This window comes from Haemaphysalis longicornis, unplaced genomic scaffold, assembly GCF_048455015.1.
Source record: "Haemaphysalis longicornis isolate Haplotype H1 unplaced genomic scaffold, Haemaphysalis longicornis Haplotype H1 scaffold_58, whole genome shotgun sequence".
Lineage (NCBI taxonomy): Eukaryota > Metazoa > Arthropoda > Arachnida > Ixodida > Ixodidae > Haemaphysalis > Haemaphysalis longicornis.
In genome coordinates this window covers 573,315-591,840 of record NW_027526401.1, presented here as the reverse complement: position 1 = coordinate 591,840, position 18,526 = coordinate 573,315, and the positions used below count along the sequence as shown (strand labels likewise).

At 51.2% G+C, this 18,526-nt stretch overlaps 1 protein-coding gene across 2 annotated transcripts in view; it reads right to left on the bottom strand.

Annotated features, from left to right (window-relative positions):
- LOC144140980 (Ig-like and fibronectin type-III domain-containing protein 2) overlaps positions 1-18,526 on the bottom strand; it is a 287,829-nt gene that overhangs the window by 84,258 nt on the left and 185,045 nt on the right. The window contains exon 1 of one of the 2 annotated variants that reach the window (XM_077672466.1): positions 12,866-13,308. The exons of the other annotated variant lie outside the window; for it this stretch is intronic. The gene's annotated coding sequence lies outside the window, so the exon portion shown is untranslated. Of the gene's footprint in view, positions 1-12,865; positions 13,309-18,526 lie in introns of those variants that run through there. 2 annotated transcript variants of the gene reach the window in all.

The window sequence follows — 18,526 nt, the reverse complement described above, 5'->3', positions numbered from 1 at the left end:
TTAAACTACGTTGCTCCATGGACGGAGGCGCCTTTGTCGCCGCGACACATATGCCTCCGCACGCGCAGGCAAGCTGGAGGTGGACACGGGCAACGCGCGCCCGGCCATGCGTGGATGCGTGGAACGGTTGACGTTTTTCTTGGCAACCCAAAAAGCAGCGGCCACTTGTGCGCTTTGCGTCACACCCGTGGGCGTAAGTGTACAAAGAGACGACTCGTTAGGCGGCTGCGAGTGATGTGACGATAGCGCGAAACCAGGAGGAGTGACAAAACGGGCCAAGGGAAACGGCGCGTCCTTCAAGTCTGCGTTGCTTCACCAGAAAAGGCGGCCGCCGCAGCGAAACGCGAGCACAAACAAGGAAGACGCGCAGAAAAAAAAGTACTTCGAGCAACACGTTGTAGGTAAACTATTCGAGTGACGTGCACGCGAACAGTTTCGCTGTAAACCTTGCTTGGCCAGCCCGACTGCCCATTCGTGTTGTGTGCAAGCCGGCCCTTGCGACGTGCGCCCTTCTCGCCGTGCGAAGCGCTCAGTAGTCCGTCGCGTCCTTCTTCCCATTTTTGCGCACTTTTCACTTCACGTGCGACGCGGGCAGCTCCTGCAGACTGAATGCGTGTCACGTATCGGCGCCGAGGCACAAGGAGTTGCCCGTGCGCAGTGCACGCGAGCGTAACAACTGTCCTTGCACGAGTGTGCCGGTGGTTATCTCTGGGATACAGGGACGGACACCCACGTTTAGAGACAATGGGCGCGCTGGCCGTCAGGCTTATGTTTGGCAAGTTAGCATTACAGCCACGTATTCTTGCCGTGGAGCGGGCACTGCAAACCATATACCAGGTAGTCCACCCTTTTTATCCAGAGACCTCGCTTGTCTGTCGCTCGTTTCTGGCTTATCTCCAAGGGAGCTACAAACAAGCTACAACCGAAGATTAGCATAACCAAATCGCCTTACAGAAACAACGTATGGAGTCGAAAACTAGAAACAACAACAACAAAAAAGAGAGAACGGAATGGATGTTGCGTGGCGTATGAAAAGACCGTTTAAAACAAACCCCCTATTTGCATAGATTGAGGCAGCCACGCGTTTGAATACAAAAACCGGCGCACAAATACGACGTTTCCGTCGCTTTCGTGCGCGCACTGCCCAATGTCATTTGGATGTACTCCAGGGCGCAGACATCGGTAACCCTGCCCGCAAGGGGGCGTTGTCCAGGAGAATTAGGGACTTCTATCCGGAACGAGTCGCTGGCTTCCGTGAGGAGGTAGGTAGCTCATGTGATGGTCCCGCGCTTACTGCTTGGCTGGCGTTCGGTCGAGCGATGCCAGAACGGAACGAAGACGAACGACAGGAGACGAATCAATTATCGACGGCAGCGCTAAGTGGGGGTCAGACGAGCTTCCTTCTTCAAACAATGCCCCCGCGCGCACAATGCTCGGGCACGAGCGGGCTGCACATCGCGGGCGGTCATCCGAGCGGGCGGCTCAACCGACGTCGTTCCTAGCCCACGTGCCTCACTTAATGGAGCGGGGACGATCGATCGCGGTTCCATCTCGTTGGCACTAATGAATAGCTCGGAAACATTGTTTCGCGAGCGAGGATTGCTCAGTTGGAAGTCCCGCTGCGGTGTGTTTAACTTGGTGTTTCGAAATGAGCCTTTATGGCGGCTTTTGCCACTCCCGCACGGGCGAATTGCCATAGCGTTATTGATTGCAGTATTTGAATATTCCCTCCTTCAATTCTCAATGAAAGGCTTAGAATCGCAGCACTAAAAGGAAAGAAAATGACAGTTGTCTTCCAAACTCCTTCCTCGTAAATCGCCGCAAGTCGGTGTGATCAGCATAGACAGCGATGAGCAAGATCATTTGCCACCCAAGATGACTGGGGTGTTCGAGCAGCCTCCCCCTACCGCTTCCCCTCACTTCGCAAAATGGTGGCAGCATGCTGCAGAGATAGACAGATAGATAGAGAAACTTTTAAGAAGGAGATAGATGGTTGTTCCAAGAAGTGAACCCACATTTCACGTGAGCGTACTGTCCCTCATTTCTGCGGGCGTGCGTCGTTTTGCTTACGCGAATATTCTCGGTTGGGGCATGTACACACGCGTAAAATTGAAAGGGTGAATGCGATGTGGGGTGAGCTGAATGCGATGTGGTAGCGCTCAAGCGCCGCTTCGAAAATACGTGCGCGGTAGCAGACGAGACACCCTTCAAATTCTCCCGCCTGTTACAAGCACCCCGTACCGACTATCCCAGGTGTTGCCTAGCAACGCGTTTTCTTGCTAGCGCGGCATTCTTTCCCTGTACGACCTTCATTGAGAGGATTCACAATCCGACAGAGCGACGCTGCCTAGCAACGATGCGTGCCATCGGAAAATGAGTATGCCGGCGTTTCAGGCGAGCTTCATGCATCCGCGACATGCACCAGCGATGCGAATCCTCGCTCACGCGTAAATGGGCGAAGCACGCGAGTGCACAAGAATACTCACAAACACAAACGGACGCAGGAACGCGCTCACCACGCACCACACCGGAGTATATACAGTCATGTCTCGTTAATATGGACCTCGTTAATATGGACACCCCGCAATATGGACGACATTTTTGGCGACCGGTCTCTCGCCATGCAATTCTGCCCCGCGAATATAGAAACCCGCAGTCCGGACCATGGACGGCTATTTAGGGGACGAAATTGGTAAATACAGGCACTTTTGTCTCGTTACTATGGGCACGGGTCCACACAGCAAAAAAATAGAACAAAAGACTGGTCACCCCCGAGGCCCCAGTGCGTACCAGGAATTTACTTTTTGCCGAAGCAACCATTTATCTCGGAACGCTCTTCCTTCCAGAACCATAAAATTAGATCGAGAACATTCGTGATCAGCGAACAACACTCTAGGGTACTGACGACAGGGTGGCACCCTTTCCACGTCAGACAATATTGCCCAGTGCGGCAGATGCCGGAAAGAGCAGGTTATGGGGCTCAGGACAAGCTAACAGGACGATAATAGTTCGTGGCAATATTCGCGCGCATAAAAGGCAAGGCTTCTCTGGTCAGTTCTGTTGAGGAATGGCTGGTGTTATGAGTAAACGGACCGAGCTTTCCTTTATGTTTCCTTAAACAATTCTTCCTCAAACGAGCTTTCCTTTAACTATTATTCCTTAATGTTTGTGCTTTTGACCTTTATTCGTTATTATGGACGACACTATGGACGATTTTTCTGGGGAACGAATCCGTCCATAATAACGAGACATGTATGAGCGCGTTCGACGTTCACAGAGTTTGTTTGGCCGTATCAGCAGTCACGGACCACAAGAAACAGCGAGGCCCTTGTAGCTCGTGCTACGGCGTCCAACGAATGCCATGGTTCGCGGACATCCCTAGTTTGAAGCATGCTCTCAGTTTCGAATATGAACAACCTCAAGCATACGGCGGTATATATGGCCAAAAGAGCGAGAAGGCGACGATATTGTTGTTTAAGCGCAAAGTCGTCTCCAAGCCCGAGATGCGCATTCATAGACGTCGCCTCTTCGCTGTTTGGAAGACAATCGATCAGGCATAAGCAACTGGCGATGATTTCGATGCTCCTCAGCGGTGGAACCCCCTCCCGGAAATGGCGCCGACTAAGCAACTGCGCAAGACTTCGCGATCACTTTCACGTGATGGTCTGCTCAGCGCACCAGGAAGGATAGCTCTGTGGACTGTGTTCTTGTTATTTATTTACGAGCGAACAAGACCATGAAGTATGCTGATGACGGAAAATTCTAATAAAATTATTTGCTCTCTGCAGCTATAATGCTCTTTGATTGCGTAAAATGATTCGAGCTCTATGTGTCGAAGGCGGAATAGTGAACACTACAAATTCATTTATTGAATATGTATATATATATATATATATATATATATAGCGAATCAGAATAGGAAATGAGGGGCTCGTTGAAAATAAGACAGAAATAAGAATTGGCAGTCAAGAAGACCTCGGAAAGCAAAGGGGAGGATGTAGTGGCTCCAGATAAAGAATTTGGAAAATAAGAAAGTGGAGAAAAAATGCCCGCCAGGTGGGATCCGAACCCACGACCTCCAGAACACCGGTCTGGTGAGATAACCACTACGCTACCGGCGGGGCTACTTTAGCCTCCACTTTCTGGGGTATTTATGTTCAGGTGTTTTTGTTTCCTGCGCTTAGGGGTGGTAGCCAGCGCCACTCGGACTACTCGGGGTGAAGGGGACCTTCTTTTTAACCCCCGGGCCGTGACTCGAGCGTCTACGACATGTCGAGAGTGGTCGACCAGCGTTGAACCCTCTTAAGCTCCCTATGGCACCAAGACTGCCAGAACAGAGGCCCTCGCTATGCATGTAGCGAATCAGAATAGGAAATGAGGGGCTCGTTGAAAATAAGACAGAAATAAGAATTGTCAAGAAGACCTCGGAAAGCATATATATATATATATATATATATATATATATATATATATATATATATATATATATATATATATATATATATATATATAGAGAGAGAGAGAGAGAGAGAGAGAGAGAAAGGGGTTGAATTAACAAGGCAGCTCTCAAGATTGCACAACGACATGGCAACCCACAGTCCACACCACGTGTGTTGCAATATCGTTGCGCAATCTTGACAGCTGCCTTGTTAATCCAACTCATTTCTTTCTCTCTCTCTCTCTCTCTCTCTCTTTGTTGTTATACCACAGGCATAGCCCGACTGTTTGCATACTCTCCATTTCCGAAACATCTTCCTCTCTTTCTCACAGCTTTCCGCAAAGCTATATAAGAAATGTTCGAAATGTTTGTGGCAACAACATCATGTAACTCTGATGAAGGCAAGTCCCATTGCCGCTGCGTGAGTTAACCTTCTTTGTTATTGTTCTTGCTGTGTATACTATATATATATATATATATATATATATATATATATATATATATATATATATATACATATATACTGTCAGGGGCTACGAAGAATTCGCTGGGGGCGACGAACGAAAGAAAATAGAAGAACGAACGGAAAGCGGAGAAGACGGCCCTGCAGCGTATACGACACCGCCACAGCTTACGCCGCCAACGCCTCCCCGAGTCACCGCCAGTGTTTATATGTACCCTCACGCGGCCCCGAGCGGCGCCCGCGTTTATACGTGCTGTGTGCGTGTGTTTCGGATTTTGGACCCTCGCTTGCGAGGGTAAACTGAACTTCGTGCGCGGGGAGTCGCCCCACCGCCGCTCATCGCGACGGACGTTCTCAGTGCTGTTTCCCCGATCCCATAACGCAATGTAATCAGTTTTCCAGTCATTAAACAGTTTAATCCATTTCCAAGACAAGTCCTTACTAAAACCGGCCACTCTGACATGGCGCAGCCGACTACGGAACTTCACGACGACAATTGAAGCCCCGTTACCCGAAATTATCGGCAACCAAAATTGAAGCGGACGGAGAATGGCGGAGCACTCGACGCAAGGGTGCCACGACGCTGACTCAACTCGGACACGCCCGACTCCGGGGTCTGACCTCCTTTCATCGGAAGACGCCAGTTCCCTGGAATTGTTCACAAAGAAAGAGCTGACCGACGAACTCAAGTTTCGCCTTTTGCGCCACACGGGCAACAAAGGTGAACTTGTGAAAAGGCTTCTCGAAGACAACGCACGGCGACGAGCTGACGGTACCCTCGACTCTCTGACGATGCTACGCAACACCAGCAACGAACGGCTGGCAAGCATGGAGAGCCTGGCGGCTACCAACGAAAAGCTGCAAGCCGATGTCGACGCTTTGAAGTCTCAGCTCCAGATCCTCATGGCAACAGCCAACGAGCGCCCTTCGGAACAAGTTGGCCAACGTCACGACGACCAAGTTGATACCGGGCGCATCGACGAACAACGTGAGTCAACCCTTGATACTCCACGGCACGTTACGCCTGCTGACGCACGAGACGAAACTTTGGGAGTCCGCAGAACCCCATCGGAGACGAACGATATGGCTCGATTAATGGCTATGATGGTCGAGTCTCAAGTTACGATAGCCGAATGCTTAGCACGAGCGCAGCAGCCTCTGCAGGTCCACTCAACGAGCGATACTTCCACAGCCATTGCTTTCTTCGACGGCTCGGTAAGAGCAGACGTGAAGGCCTGGACAGCGGAGACCGAGCGCATCGCATCGCTAGCCCACTGGACTCCATCACTAACTTTGGTGAACGCGATCTCTCGGTTGAAGGGTCCTGCCCGCGACTGGCACACGAGCTATGGCAGAAAAATAGAAACTTGGGATGCATGGAAAGAAGCACTAACAGAACGCTTCAAACGCAAAATGACCATGCAGGAGTTCCTTAACTACCAAGCCCAACGAACGCTGCGCGAAAACGAAACCATAACCGAGTACGTTTACGCGAAGAATGCCATGCTTGAGAAAGCACCGTACAACCTCGCAACGGAAGAAAGAATTTCACTCATTCTCGCTGGAATCACGGACGACAAATGGGCCAACCCGTTGGCAGCGCAATGTTGCACTTCGGTCATCGACCTCATCGACAGAGCAACCATGCTAGACTGCCGCCGATCAACGGAACGCGACCAAACTGACGACAAAACACCAAATCCAACGAACCAAAGAAAATCAGAACGTGTGGGTTCGGGAACGAACAGTTTCTCGCCATTCAGGGCACCAACCGGAAGACCCTGTTACAATTGCAACGAGCCTGGTCATCTATCCCGCCAGTGCCCAAAACCGAAAACGAGCGCCACACTACGAGCTGAAGAAAGGCGTCGATCGCAACCAGCGCCCGAAGATAGACGCCACAGTTCCAGCCGACAAGCGAATTGCTTTTTGCAATCATCTGGTGGAACGCTGCCGATCGTAGACGGACTTTTGAACAACTCCTCACCAGTGAAAGTTTGCATCGACAGTGGTGCCAACGTGTCACTAATCTCTGCTGAAGCATTGCCTCCAGATACACCCGTCACCCACTGGAAATCGCAAGACCGCATCGAAATATTGGACAGGACCATCCAGCCCAAGCTTTCAGCAACTATCGACATCACGGTAGGCAACACACGCACAACACTGTCGAACGTTGTGGTAAGCCCTCTTCCGAAGCCTTTGGACATCATTCTTGGTTCAGACTGGCGACGAAACGCCAACGTTGAAGTCACGTTTCATCCAACGAATGACGTCACGCTCGTTAACGTAACGAAAGAGGACAAACAGTGCCCAACTTTCGCAGTCCACGATCCAACCAGTTCATCGAAACCGGATGAAATTGGAGAGACACTCATAGCCTCGTTCTGCCGTCACCGTGAAAACGAAAGAACGGACTTCGTACGCATCGAGGGCCTAGAAATCGAAATAGACCCAGTCACCCGTGAAGGTATCGAAACTGCCGTTTCCTCGATGACAACAGACGCGACAAACGAAGAACGTGATCAGTTGAGAGCGTTGCTCCTGAAAAACTCTTCGGTTTTCGCGAGCAAAACAAGCCCGATTGGACTTTGTCCACACATCGAGCACTCTATCGAACTACGAGACAACATACCGGTTGCTTCACGACCCTACAGATGCTCTCCAGCGGATCGTAACTTTATGAAAGAGCAAGTCAACGAATACTTAAAGAAAGACATCGTTCGTCCAAGCGAAAGCGAGTATGCCGCACCGACGATTGTGGTTGACCAACCGAATCACCCGACCACACCTCGACGCATGGTGCACGACTACAGAAAGCTAAACGAGAAGACCATAAACCCAACGTATCCGATGCCTGTGATGGAAGACGTCATCTTTGATATCACAGCGGACAAAGCGCAGTACTTCACGGTCATGGATGTAAAGGCTGCCTTCTTGACAGTTCGAGTGAAGGAGGACGACGTGCACAAAACAGCATTTGTCACCCCAGATGGGAAGTACGAATATCTCAGGATGGCGTTCGGTTTCTGCAAAGCGCCACAAACAATGCAGAAAATAATGCGCCACACATTCGACGGTCTACCACGTACGGCGACCTACATGGACGATGTTGGTCAAGGCGCACGCACGATTCAAGAAGCTTTGGAACTTCTAGAAGAAGCTTTAGCTCGAATCAAGATCAATGGACTCAAGATGGACATCCGTAAATGCCAGTTCATACGCAGCAGCATCAACTTTCTTGGCTGCGAGATCTCACTGGAAGGCCGAATTCCAGACGGTTCACGCATCGCAGCCATTGATAAGTTTGAGCCGCACGTCAACGCTAAGAAGCTATACTCCTTCTTGCAATTTGCGAACCACTATCGCAAATTCATTCCGAACTTCTCGAAAATCACACGACCTCTACGGAATCTAGTTTCGGAACAGGCTGAATTTCGATGGACTTCAGAACACGAAAGCATCGTTGACAACCTCAAAAGCTCGCTGAAGAGTCCCCCAATTTTGTCAACGTTTCGTCCCGAATGTCAGACACGAGTCCACGTCGACGCCTGCCAAACGGGACTGGGAGCTGTACTGACTCAGCTCCAAGACGGAAAGGAACGAGTGATCGAGTATGCAAGCAAAGCGCTCAACGAACACGACTCTAAGCTTCATTCCAACCTACTGGAATGCATGGCGCTGCACTGGGCTCTAACAGAGAAATTCGCTTTGTATCTACGAGGAGGACCACGGTTCACCGTCTTCACGGACAACTTCAGCCTAACGTACCTCATGAAGAAGGGAGCAATCAATCGACGATTTGCTCGCTGGATGCTCGACTTGGCCGACTACACTTTCGACGTGTTGCATCGCCCAGGCCGACTCAACACCGCCGCAGATGCTTTATCACGCCAGACAGAAACGGAAAGAATGTCAGGAGACATTCTCGAAACGGAGGGTGCGAGAGGCTACGTACTTCAAACCGTCATCACCGGCAATCACGAGACGCTGCGGAAATTCCAAGCTTTGGACGCGGACTGCCGCAGGTTCACGGAGGACAGCCAGAGACGGGACAGCGCTTTTAAGATGGACGACGGCATTCTGACCAAAGAAATCGTCAACAAGGGGCGTTCATCGAAGAAAATTATTGTACCGGGAGCTCTGCGCGACACTGTCATGAAGATTTTCCACGACAGTAACGGACATCTCGGCGCAACGAAAACGAAGGACCTCATCGAACGCAAATATTGGTGGCCTTCCATATCAAAGGATGTCAAGACATACGTTCAGTCCTGTCATACCTGCCAGACTATAAACGCCAGAACAAAACGAAATCAAGGCTGCCTCCACCCACGAGAAATTCCGAACGACCCCAACACTGTTATCTCCTTGGATCACCTTGGTCCAATTAATGACAGCGAAGACGAGGGTTACGTCTTGGTATGCATCGATCACGCGACACGCTATATGGATGCAATAGCAGTGCCAAGTACGGCATCGACATACTACATTGATTATCTACTCAACAGATGGATTCCACGTTTCGGCGTCCCAGAGGTAATAATCACCGACCAAGCCAGAGGATTTGTGAACAAGAAGACCGCTTCGCTTCACAAACGACTCGGCATCGAACACGTCAACACGCCACCTTACTGGCCTCAGGCCAACGGTCTCGTCGAAAGAATGGTGGCAACATTAAAGCAAGTTCTCAGAAAGCTGCTCAATGAGACGCGCGACTGGGATCGTTTGCTTGCAGACGCAGTGTTTGCCATCAACGTTGCAAAGACACAGCAGTCAGGGTACAGCGCATTCTGGCTTATGCACGGATACCAGCCGAGACTACCCGGTGAGCTGAACATTGGCTCCGTCAGAAATGACATTGAAGACTCGGTACGGCTTCACGAGCTTGCGATGGCACGCAAAGAAGCTAAAGAAAACTTACAGAAGAGCCAAGCATACTCTACGAGACGATACGACGCGAGAAGGGATCCTCCGAATTTCAACGTAGGAGACAAGGTTTTGTGTTCTATTGGAGCCAGAAAGTGGACACTCGACCCACGATATGACGGTCCCTACGAAATCACGGACCTTGCTGGCGAAAACCTGGTGCGCATCAAGAGAATCGGAAACCTCGGAGGCCCAAGTGATAAAACTGTTAACGTGGAACAGTTGCGTCCATACTACGAGCGCATCAATTACCCCACAGAGCTCGCGGATAGCTCCATCGGGCGCCAACTCGGTGAAGGACCTGGGGACAGATCCTTCTAAAGGGAGGTCGTGTCAGGGGCTACGAAGAATTCGCTGGGGGCGACGAACGAAAGAAAATAGAAGAACGAACGGAAAGCGGAGAAGACGGCCCTGCAGCGTATACGACACCGCCACAGCTTACGCCGCCAACGCCTCCCCGAGTCACCGCCAGTGTTTATATGTACCCTCACGCGGCCCCGAGCGGCGCCCGCGTTTATACGTGCTGTGTGCGTGTGTTTCGGATTTTGGACCCTCGCTTGCGAGGGTAAACTGAACTTCGTGCGCGGGGAGTCGCCCCACCGCCGCTCATCGCGACGGACGTTCTCAGTGCTGTTTCCCCGATCCCATAACGCAATGTAATCAGTTTTCCAGTCATTAAACAGTTTAATCCATTTCCAAGACAAGTCCTTACTAAAACCGGCCACTCTGACAATACGCGCGCGCGTGTGTGTGTGTGTGTGTGTGTGCGGTGCCTTGGGGAGCATAATTGCCCTGCTCTGTAATACGGCTTATTGTTTCACTGGCGTTCATCGACACCGACGCAAGGTCGCCTGTTCATTAGCAAATGATCTCCTACACAGCGTTTGTTTCTCTTCAAAAACAATCGACAGCGCGAAGAAATAATTTGCAGCTATTGTTCATTCCCCCGTGTTCGGTGACAATGTTTCCGCTGGCGCGTTTAGACGAGCGCCGACCGCAACAGAAGTCGCGCCAGTGTGTCTGGGAACGCTGGGCAGACGCCGCCTCCATCAAATGTACCTCGAAACCCGCCGCGGAGCCAGACTCCCACGCATCCTCATAGTGGTTTTTCGACCTTCAGGCAGCTCCGGGTGATTTTCTCCGTCGACGGAGAGTTTACGAGGAAAGAAGAAAGAAGGGATGCATTCGCAGTTTCTTGGGGTGTATACCCATTAGCTGAGCAGTGCCCGTACACTGATGGCCATCAAGACGAACGCTCGTTTCGGTGACGTAACTATACACTGCGCGTGCGCGCGTTACCTAATCGAGCACATTTTATCGTTGTTTCCTTTTCCCCTCCGCGGTGCGGCGGTATTCAGCGACGGACGCGAGAGAAGCGGCCAGGTATACACTCGCCGAGGAAGAAGACATTGAGGCTATAAGAGCGCCTTCTTGACCGCTTGCCAACAGGATCTCGGAGTAAACGCCAGCCCCACAGAGAAAGCGAAAGCACGGGAGCGCGGAGTAGAGCGACAAACGCGTACCACTCTCTCGAACGCCTCGAAAACAATCTGCGCGAGACAATTACCCAACCGTTCGCCAGTAGTCATCATCATCGTCAACAGGATTTGCTCATACGCGCACCCAGCTATTTCCCCATCGAGAAGGTCTTGACGACAGTGTTTTTGTTTTATGCTCTCCCAACGTAAGAGAGGGGAGGAAGAGGAGGAGAGGGAGAGCGGCGAAGTATGTATACACGAACAGCTAGAAAGGACACAAGACGTGCCTTTTTGTGCGCGGGCCAAATGACTGAGCGCAGGCCTCGAGAATGGCCGATCACCGTTCGCAGTATATGCCGCGGATGCACGCCGCAGGCGGCATACAGGATAAGCGCGGAATTGGCAACGGGCTTTCGCACTTGGCTCTTTGTTTTTGCGCCGCTTCCGTAGCTTCCGGATAGACGCAGAAGAATTATGGCTTTCCCCAGCGCGCCCGCGCCAGCGTGCTCTCGGTTGCGCCGTCCGTCGAGGACAAGAGGAATTGCCTACATTTGCGAACAATGCGACCCCGTTCGTCACAGGCCGCGCGCATGTGCGCGCTCAAGTGCCGGTCGGTTGCTCAAAACACCACCGCTTCGTCCAGGAAAACTACAGCTGTACGAGTGGTGCAAACGACGCTACTACAAAGCATGCGCTTCTCAAAAGGGCGGGATTAAAAGTGAACGAAAAAACAAAGAACGACAGCTAACGGTTGATTTCCTTCTTTATTTTATTTCCCCTTTTTCTGTATCCATAGCTGGTATTTACAAAGACTACCCAGTGGATTTCACCCGCCGCAGGTATCTAGAGGTGTTTGCCATTGGACATAAGAGGCGTGCGAAGCAAAGGTTGACACCGTAAACGTAATATACGTTTAAGTCAACTATGTAGCCGTTGGCGACTTGTTTTAGCATTTTCTAACATAGACAACATCGCAAATGTGTGCTCGACCTAATTATCGCGGGAGTTGGCGAATTAAATGAATCGTTCGGTCGATCGACTGATTGCTTGATCAATCCATCTACCGAAAGACTTGTTGATCCAAGGACTAAAGCAACAAATTACAATGACAGGCGTCATAGCTTTCAAGTATCATGTTCCCAAACACACTTCTGTTGCGTTTAGCGAGCGGCCGCGACAGCTGTAAGCGAAACTGAGAAGGTCCTGGCCCGTCCCGTCCAGTTCAGTTTGGAGGCCGCAAGAACCGAGAAAATTCGGACAAGAGCGGTACACTTCTGCCCGAACATATCCGTCGATCCTCCAACGGGCACTTTCGGATGCAGGTGCGCATTTAGTAACAAAGACGTCCAATTCAACATTCGCACAATCGATGGTTGGATAACGAGAGAGGTAAAAGGAATAATTATCGCAGCCCACATATTTCGTCGTTTTGTGGGGTCTACCGGGAAATCTGTTTCGTTCGCACAGGATAGTTGCGTTCCTCTCGGCTGAGAAACACGCCCGAGTACGAGAAGTCCACGGCTGGACCACAGCTCTTTAGGCGAAACGGAGACTCACCAGCTGGTGGGTTGCGCACAAACACCTCTGGAGGGAAGAACTGCCCGAAGCGGGCGGGCGACGAGGCACGGAAGCGGGTCCCCTGATGGAAACTGGCCGTCGCACAACAGACACACGCTCGAGGACGATGTGGGCGCTCGAAGACCGGTGCGCAGCAGAAGTAGGCAGCAACGGTGCGCTCTGCCGCCGGCGGTCGTGGAGGTAACAACGCACGCGGACGTTTCGGCGGCCGCAGCGCTCGCGTCGGCAGGCTTCCGAGAAATAACTGGCCGCCGCTTCGCGCCCAAGACCTCTGTCGCTCTCCTCTCTCCCTCTCCCCTTCCTCCTCTCCGCTATTATTCGTCCCCTCTGGGAGGAAAGTGAGAGTCGACTCCCGGAGTTCCCGGGGGGGGGCCACCTGACGCGTGCGGCGGCAACAGCTGAGCGGGTGCACCGGCTGGTGCTGGGGCGCGTTGCGTTTCGTTAGATGGGCGCGCGTGTTGTCGCGGCGCCCTTGCACTGGCGGCGGAGGAACCTGGCGGCCTTGGCGGCCGCCTGCGCACTCGCCGCATGTTGCTGTGCTCCGGGGATACGCTGCGCCCTTCGCGGTAATCCCGGACTCACGTCACCGCTGCCGCACTGGACACGTGCGCGATGGTGTCGTGTGCCATCGCGGGACGACCAGGGATTAACAGAACAAAAATGTGCCACTTATCCGCGCCACAAGGGGACCTGGATGGTCCTTTAGTCTTAGCCCCCGCTTCACACCACCTTTCGTTACGTAACCCCCTCGTTTTACACCAGGCTATTCGACCAGCCTCTCACATTACGTCCTCCTTTGCCGAGTGAATGCAGCTATGTCCGAGCGGCCTCATACGGGCTACCTAGAGCACCAGCTCCAATGACGATGCCTGCAAAGGGATCCCTGCAGTTCTTTTTGCCCGTAACGTCATCCTCGGCACGTCGGTCACCAGATGAGCGAAGGTTCCGGACTCTATTCGCGCTCGATATAAGATCCATAGTGAGACCTCAGTGATTCAATCTCTCTATTGTGTGGACTCCGCAAGAGGAACCTTCCGAACAAATTCTTGGGTTCCTCCTGATACGGATCAGGTGTCGTATGCGTGCACATGCAAGGATAGGAGCCTGAATTCCTTCTCAAGTTTCTTGAAATCCAACGGGTTCTGGTAGCGGTTCGAGAAGTGCCATCTGAAATTGATGAAGGCTGGGATTACTTTTTCCTTTTACGCGTGCTGCGCTGTCGCAGAGCAAATAAGTCAAAGATCTGTGGTTGTGTAACCATTGTTCTCCGTCTTGGTTTTTTTCTTCTTTACAAGTATTATAGCCTAGTCCTGTGTTTTCAATCTCGGCTACCATAGATCATTTTCTAGTGGTACCACTATGGTCAAAACAAATCTCTCTTCGGCAGTGCCCACAATACCGACGAGAAGCACACACTCTTCTAAGGCAATCCCGTCGCTCAGCTTCACCGCAATGCGTTCAATTGACCAGTCCTGCAGCCAGCAATGAAATTTCGGCGAATGATGACGTCGAGCGCATGGTTTGGCTCAAAAGTTCGGTCTGCGCTGTGGCATCCCGCAATGCAAGCGTGACGTTCTGCCCTGCGCAGTGTCAGAGCGAAGATCACATTTCTGAGGCAAATGGTATTATGCACGTTGCTGTCATTGGCCGAATTTGCTTTGTTGACGGGCATGAATTGGTCCCTTGGGTGCATTGGGGTGAAGCTGAACGACGGGACTGCCTCGACAACGAAGCAAACATGGAAGTAAAAAATATTTCTTAAAGGGACCTGCAACACTTTCGTTAAGCGCTTTCACACTTTCCTTCGCGCCTGGAAGCACTGCGAAAGCTACAGTTATCGCCAGCACAGAGCGGCGCTGCGTGATTTGCTTGTAGCACCAGATACGCCTTTGATTTCTGCTTTGTCTTTGTGGCTTTATTTTTAAAGTTGCTATCGAAAAGCGTTCAGTGCTGCAACTGAAGAAAAAACGGCCAACAGCCGCTACATGGTCTCAGTGACGTAATTCGGGCCGTCGAAGAACGTCAAGACCGAGAAAGAGAGAATACTCTTTTGAGCGAGTTTCCAAGTTATCTGATGAGCATATAGCAGTAATGTTTGTCTAAGGCACTTTGCGACCCCCTAATCTAAGTACTGGGTGTGTTGTGTGACTACGTTCTGCAAGCCTTTAAGATTTTTTAAAAAGTTGAAAAAGTGTTGCAGGGTCCCGTTTATACAAAAGCGCAAACTATGCGATTTATAACTACCAGTGCGAATGGGACGTTTTGCGGATTTGCGCCCGAATGCGTCATGACTCATGACCAAACCGAAAGCATAGCGTGAAATTCCTGCATTAGAAGCTGAACGATGCCAGCGAAGCAGCCGTCAGGTGAAAATGTCGCGAGAAATAGCATGAAATGAAACTGTTAGTGAATATTTTAGTGACAACAGGGGAAAGGTTATCTTGCTGACGTACTTACACTGGTATTCACACACAAGCCTGTACCCTCCCGCGTGCAGTGTTCTGAAAGCGCGACAACGATTATGCCCTCCTGTATTCTTCATGCACGGCTACACATGGCGCTGAAATTCGTCAGTAACCGGTCCCCTTTGGCGCACAAATATCTGAATCGGTATTTCGTACGGCGCTCGAAGATGCCAGCCTCCCCGGCCATAGGAGAAACCATGACTGTTGCACACAGTGCGCTGATCTGATCAAATGCACAGCCGAGTGTAAAGACAATGGGTGCGGAAATTACATCGACCAGTAAAGCTTCCGCAAGCTAGACAGGATTACCGCAAGTGGAGACAAGCCGTGCGGCGGGGCTGCGTCGTCTAATCAAGGCGGTGTTCGCCAGCACTGCTGTTTCTCCAGCCACTATCAATGCAGATCACGCTCGCAGTTCGACAACCTTGACGACAGTGAAAAGGGAAAGTGGTCCGTCCCCGTACACGACTGCGGCGGAGGTTATGACGCACTCTGGCCAGTCGCAGCAAGTAAGCGTCGAAGCACACAATAAACTCAAAATAGCCTTTTTTTCCGGTTGGTGCGGAGGTTCGCACTCCCCTGTAGCCGTTTTAAGCTTTGCTTTTCTTATTTCGACCCCCCTTTGAGCGTAACCGTCCATTTCCTCGCGGCTGTTGCTGCCTCTTGGCGGGTGAAAAACAGAGGAAGAGAGAATTTCCGAAGAACTCGAAAGGACCCACGTGCCCGATTAGGCAGTGTCAAAGGTCCGGAAATCCCGCTTACTCTATAAACGAGGAAAAAAATACTCGCGGAGTGAGTGCCTTGCCTCCGGTCCCCCTTCGGCGATGGCCAGCAGATAACGCACGCAAACGCGCACGGATCTCCTTCGGGCCGTTCGTTGCAGACGAGAAAGAAACGCGGGCGTGCGCATCGGCTGCTCCCGCATGCGTGCAGCTCGAGATCGGTGCGCGCTGCGCCTTTTCTCTCACTTTCTGTCATCATTTCATTCAGCGGGAAAGAAATAACACCATGCGAGCCGTGTGCAAGTCTGTGGCAACTGACCTTCCACGTAGAGGAGCGGTCCGGAATAACAACGGTCACTCCTACTTGTACGGACGACGTCGCAGCAGCATGATCAACTAACTAAGGGAATATTTTTTTCATCTTTTAGCTCTAGGGATGCAGACTTAGCAAAATATAAGCAGAGCTCAGATCTCCACAATAAGCTATGGAGTTATTAAATTCATAACATATCCGGCTATGCCTGTCGTCACAAGTATTCCATGCCGCAGAATTCCTGCGGCGTTCTCTTTGGTTGTAAATAGCTCGGACCCCGTTTGCAATGCCGAGTTTACATTTCACGTCCCTTGGTCGTTGCGTTCAGGTCGCCACAAATACTATCGGCTATTAAAAATTAAGCAGAGTTTGTAATCACCGAAGCTACAGCTGGCAAATGAGGCCGGCCGTCAATTTGTACACTTTGAAGGTGTGCAAAAATCTTGTACACAACCAGCCTCGTCAAAATCTCGAATACAAACGAACAGGTTGTACTACTATGGAGTAGGGCTGGCCTAGCATGATTTGATGGAGACGAAAATTACGCGCCTCTTTTTTTTCAAGCAATGACTTCACCAACTTCAGAGTGCGTGCAGGAGGCACCCCAGTTTAGGAAATATCAGCCGTGGGCTGTGCTGGTAACAACACTTTAACTAAGAACTGTGACTATTGGAGTCTCTTTGTTTGTTTGTTTGTTTGTTTGTTTGTTTTCTTGCGTGCACTCGCGCGCGAAGAGGGGCTGGTTATACGCCTAAAAACCCGGTATTGCCAAAATACTCGTATTTATCGCTCATTCTAATAGAGATTTTGAAATGCCGGAATAATATAGGTTTACGCACGATGAACTTGTCGAAGTTGGTGGCCGGCTGTTTGTAATTAATGATGCAGCGATCGCCACGCGGTCACCGATTACGCTGAAGTGTCGGGGGTGCCGTCCGAACGGAAACCAAGAGGGCCGAAACGAGCCGTCATGATTGGAAATGCACAACTGACTAAAGGAGATGGGCGGCCATCATGCAGACCGATCGTCGACCCGGCGCTCGAATTCCAGTGTATGCCGAGAGCAGAGCGCATATTAATTCGAAGGACCTATTGTTCGCAAAAGGTGCGCCAAAAAGCACGGCGCATTTCTTTTCTCTTGGGCGCCGTTAAATGGCCCGTGGCCGGTGGAAGAGGAAGAGGGAACCGATCCCCGACAGCTCACTTCCGGGTGCACGCACCGCGGGACGCCTGGTGAAAGGAACGGTGCCGGGGGCGCGCAGATTCGCGCAGCCAAGCGCGAAACTCATTTGTGTTTTAAAGGAAGAGCCAGGGGTGCAGGGCAAAAAGCGCAAAACGAAACAAGGGCGATTCCAGAACCGAAGCGACGTGGAAGGATGCCCGAAGCCACAAGTTCGGCGTCCGTCTGCGCGACCCGAGATTTGGCGCGCACTGACGTGGTTCCTCAATTCCTGGTCGTAACCACCGACACATTTAGTTCGTACGTCCACGCCTGTGGCTCCTCGGGAGCTGAGCAACTCATAACGTCGTTTAATACGCGCAGTAAAACCTCGGTGCAACGAAGTTCTCGGAACAAGACACTGACTTCGTTATCAGGAATACTTCGTTAAAAGCGGTATGATGTGCTCTCTATACATTGAAGTTGGGGCCATGACACACTTCGAGTAACGCGATGTTTCGTATAAAGCGATTTTGTTATAATGAGGGTTCATAGCCTGTTCTTAGCATGGTGGTATCAGGGGCTTAAGCATGCATACTTCCAGCTGCACGCGTGGTGATGGGTTCATTTCCCGACCGCGATGGCTCTATTTTAACAAAGGGGGTGTATAAAATGGGCACACGACGTCTAAGATCAACTTTTGGCGCACCTTTACAAATCTCAGGTGGTTGAAACTGCTACGGAGCCTGCGCTTTACATGTGTAGTATGGGCGTCTAGCGCACCTGTGCGTATAAAGATGCAGCACACGAGTCGGAAATGTAAGCGATATCAAGGCTAGCCATTTATAAAAACTTGAGCTGTACTTTGTAGCGATCTTGAAGCCAGTATAAATGCGATATAGCATGCGTCAAAATGGCAGAAAGAGACGCACTTGCCATATCACACAGCGACGGGATGGTTATAGACACGGTTACGTATTG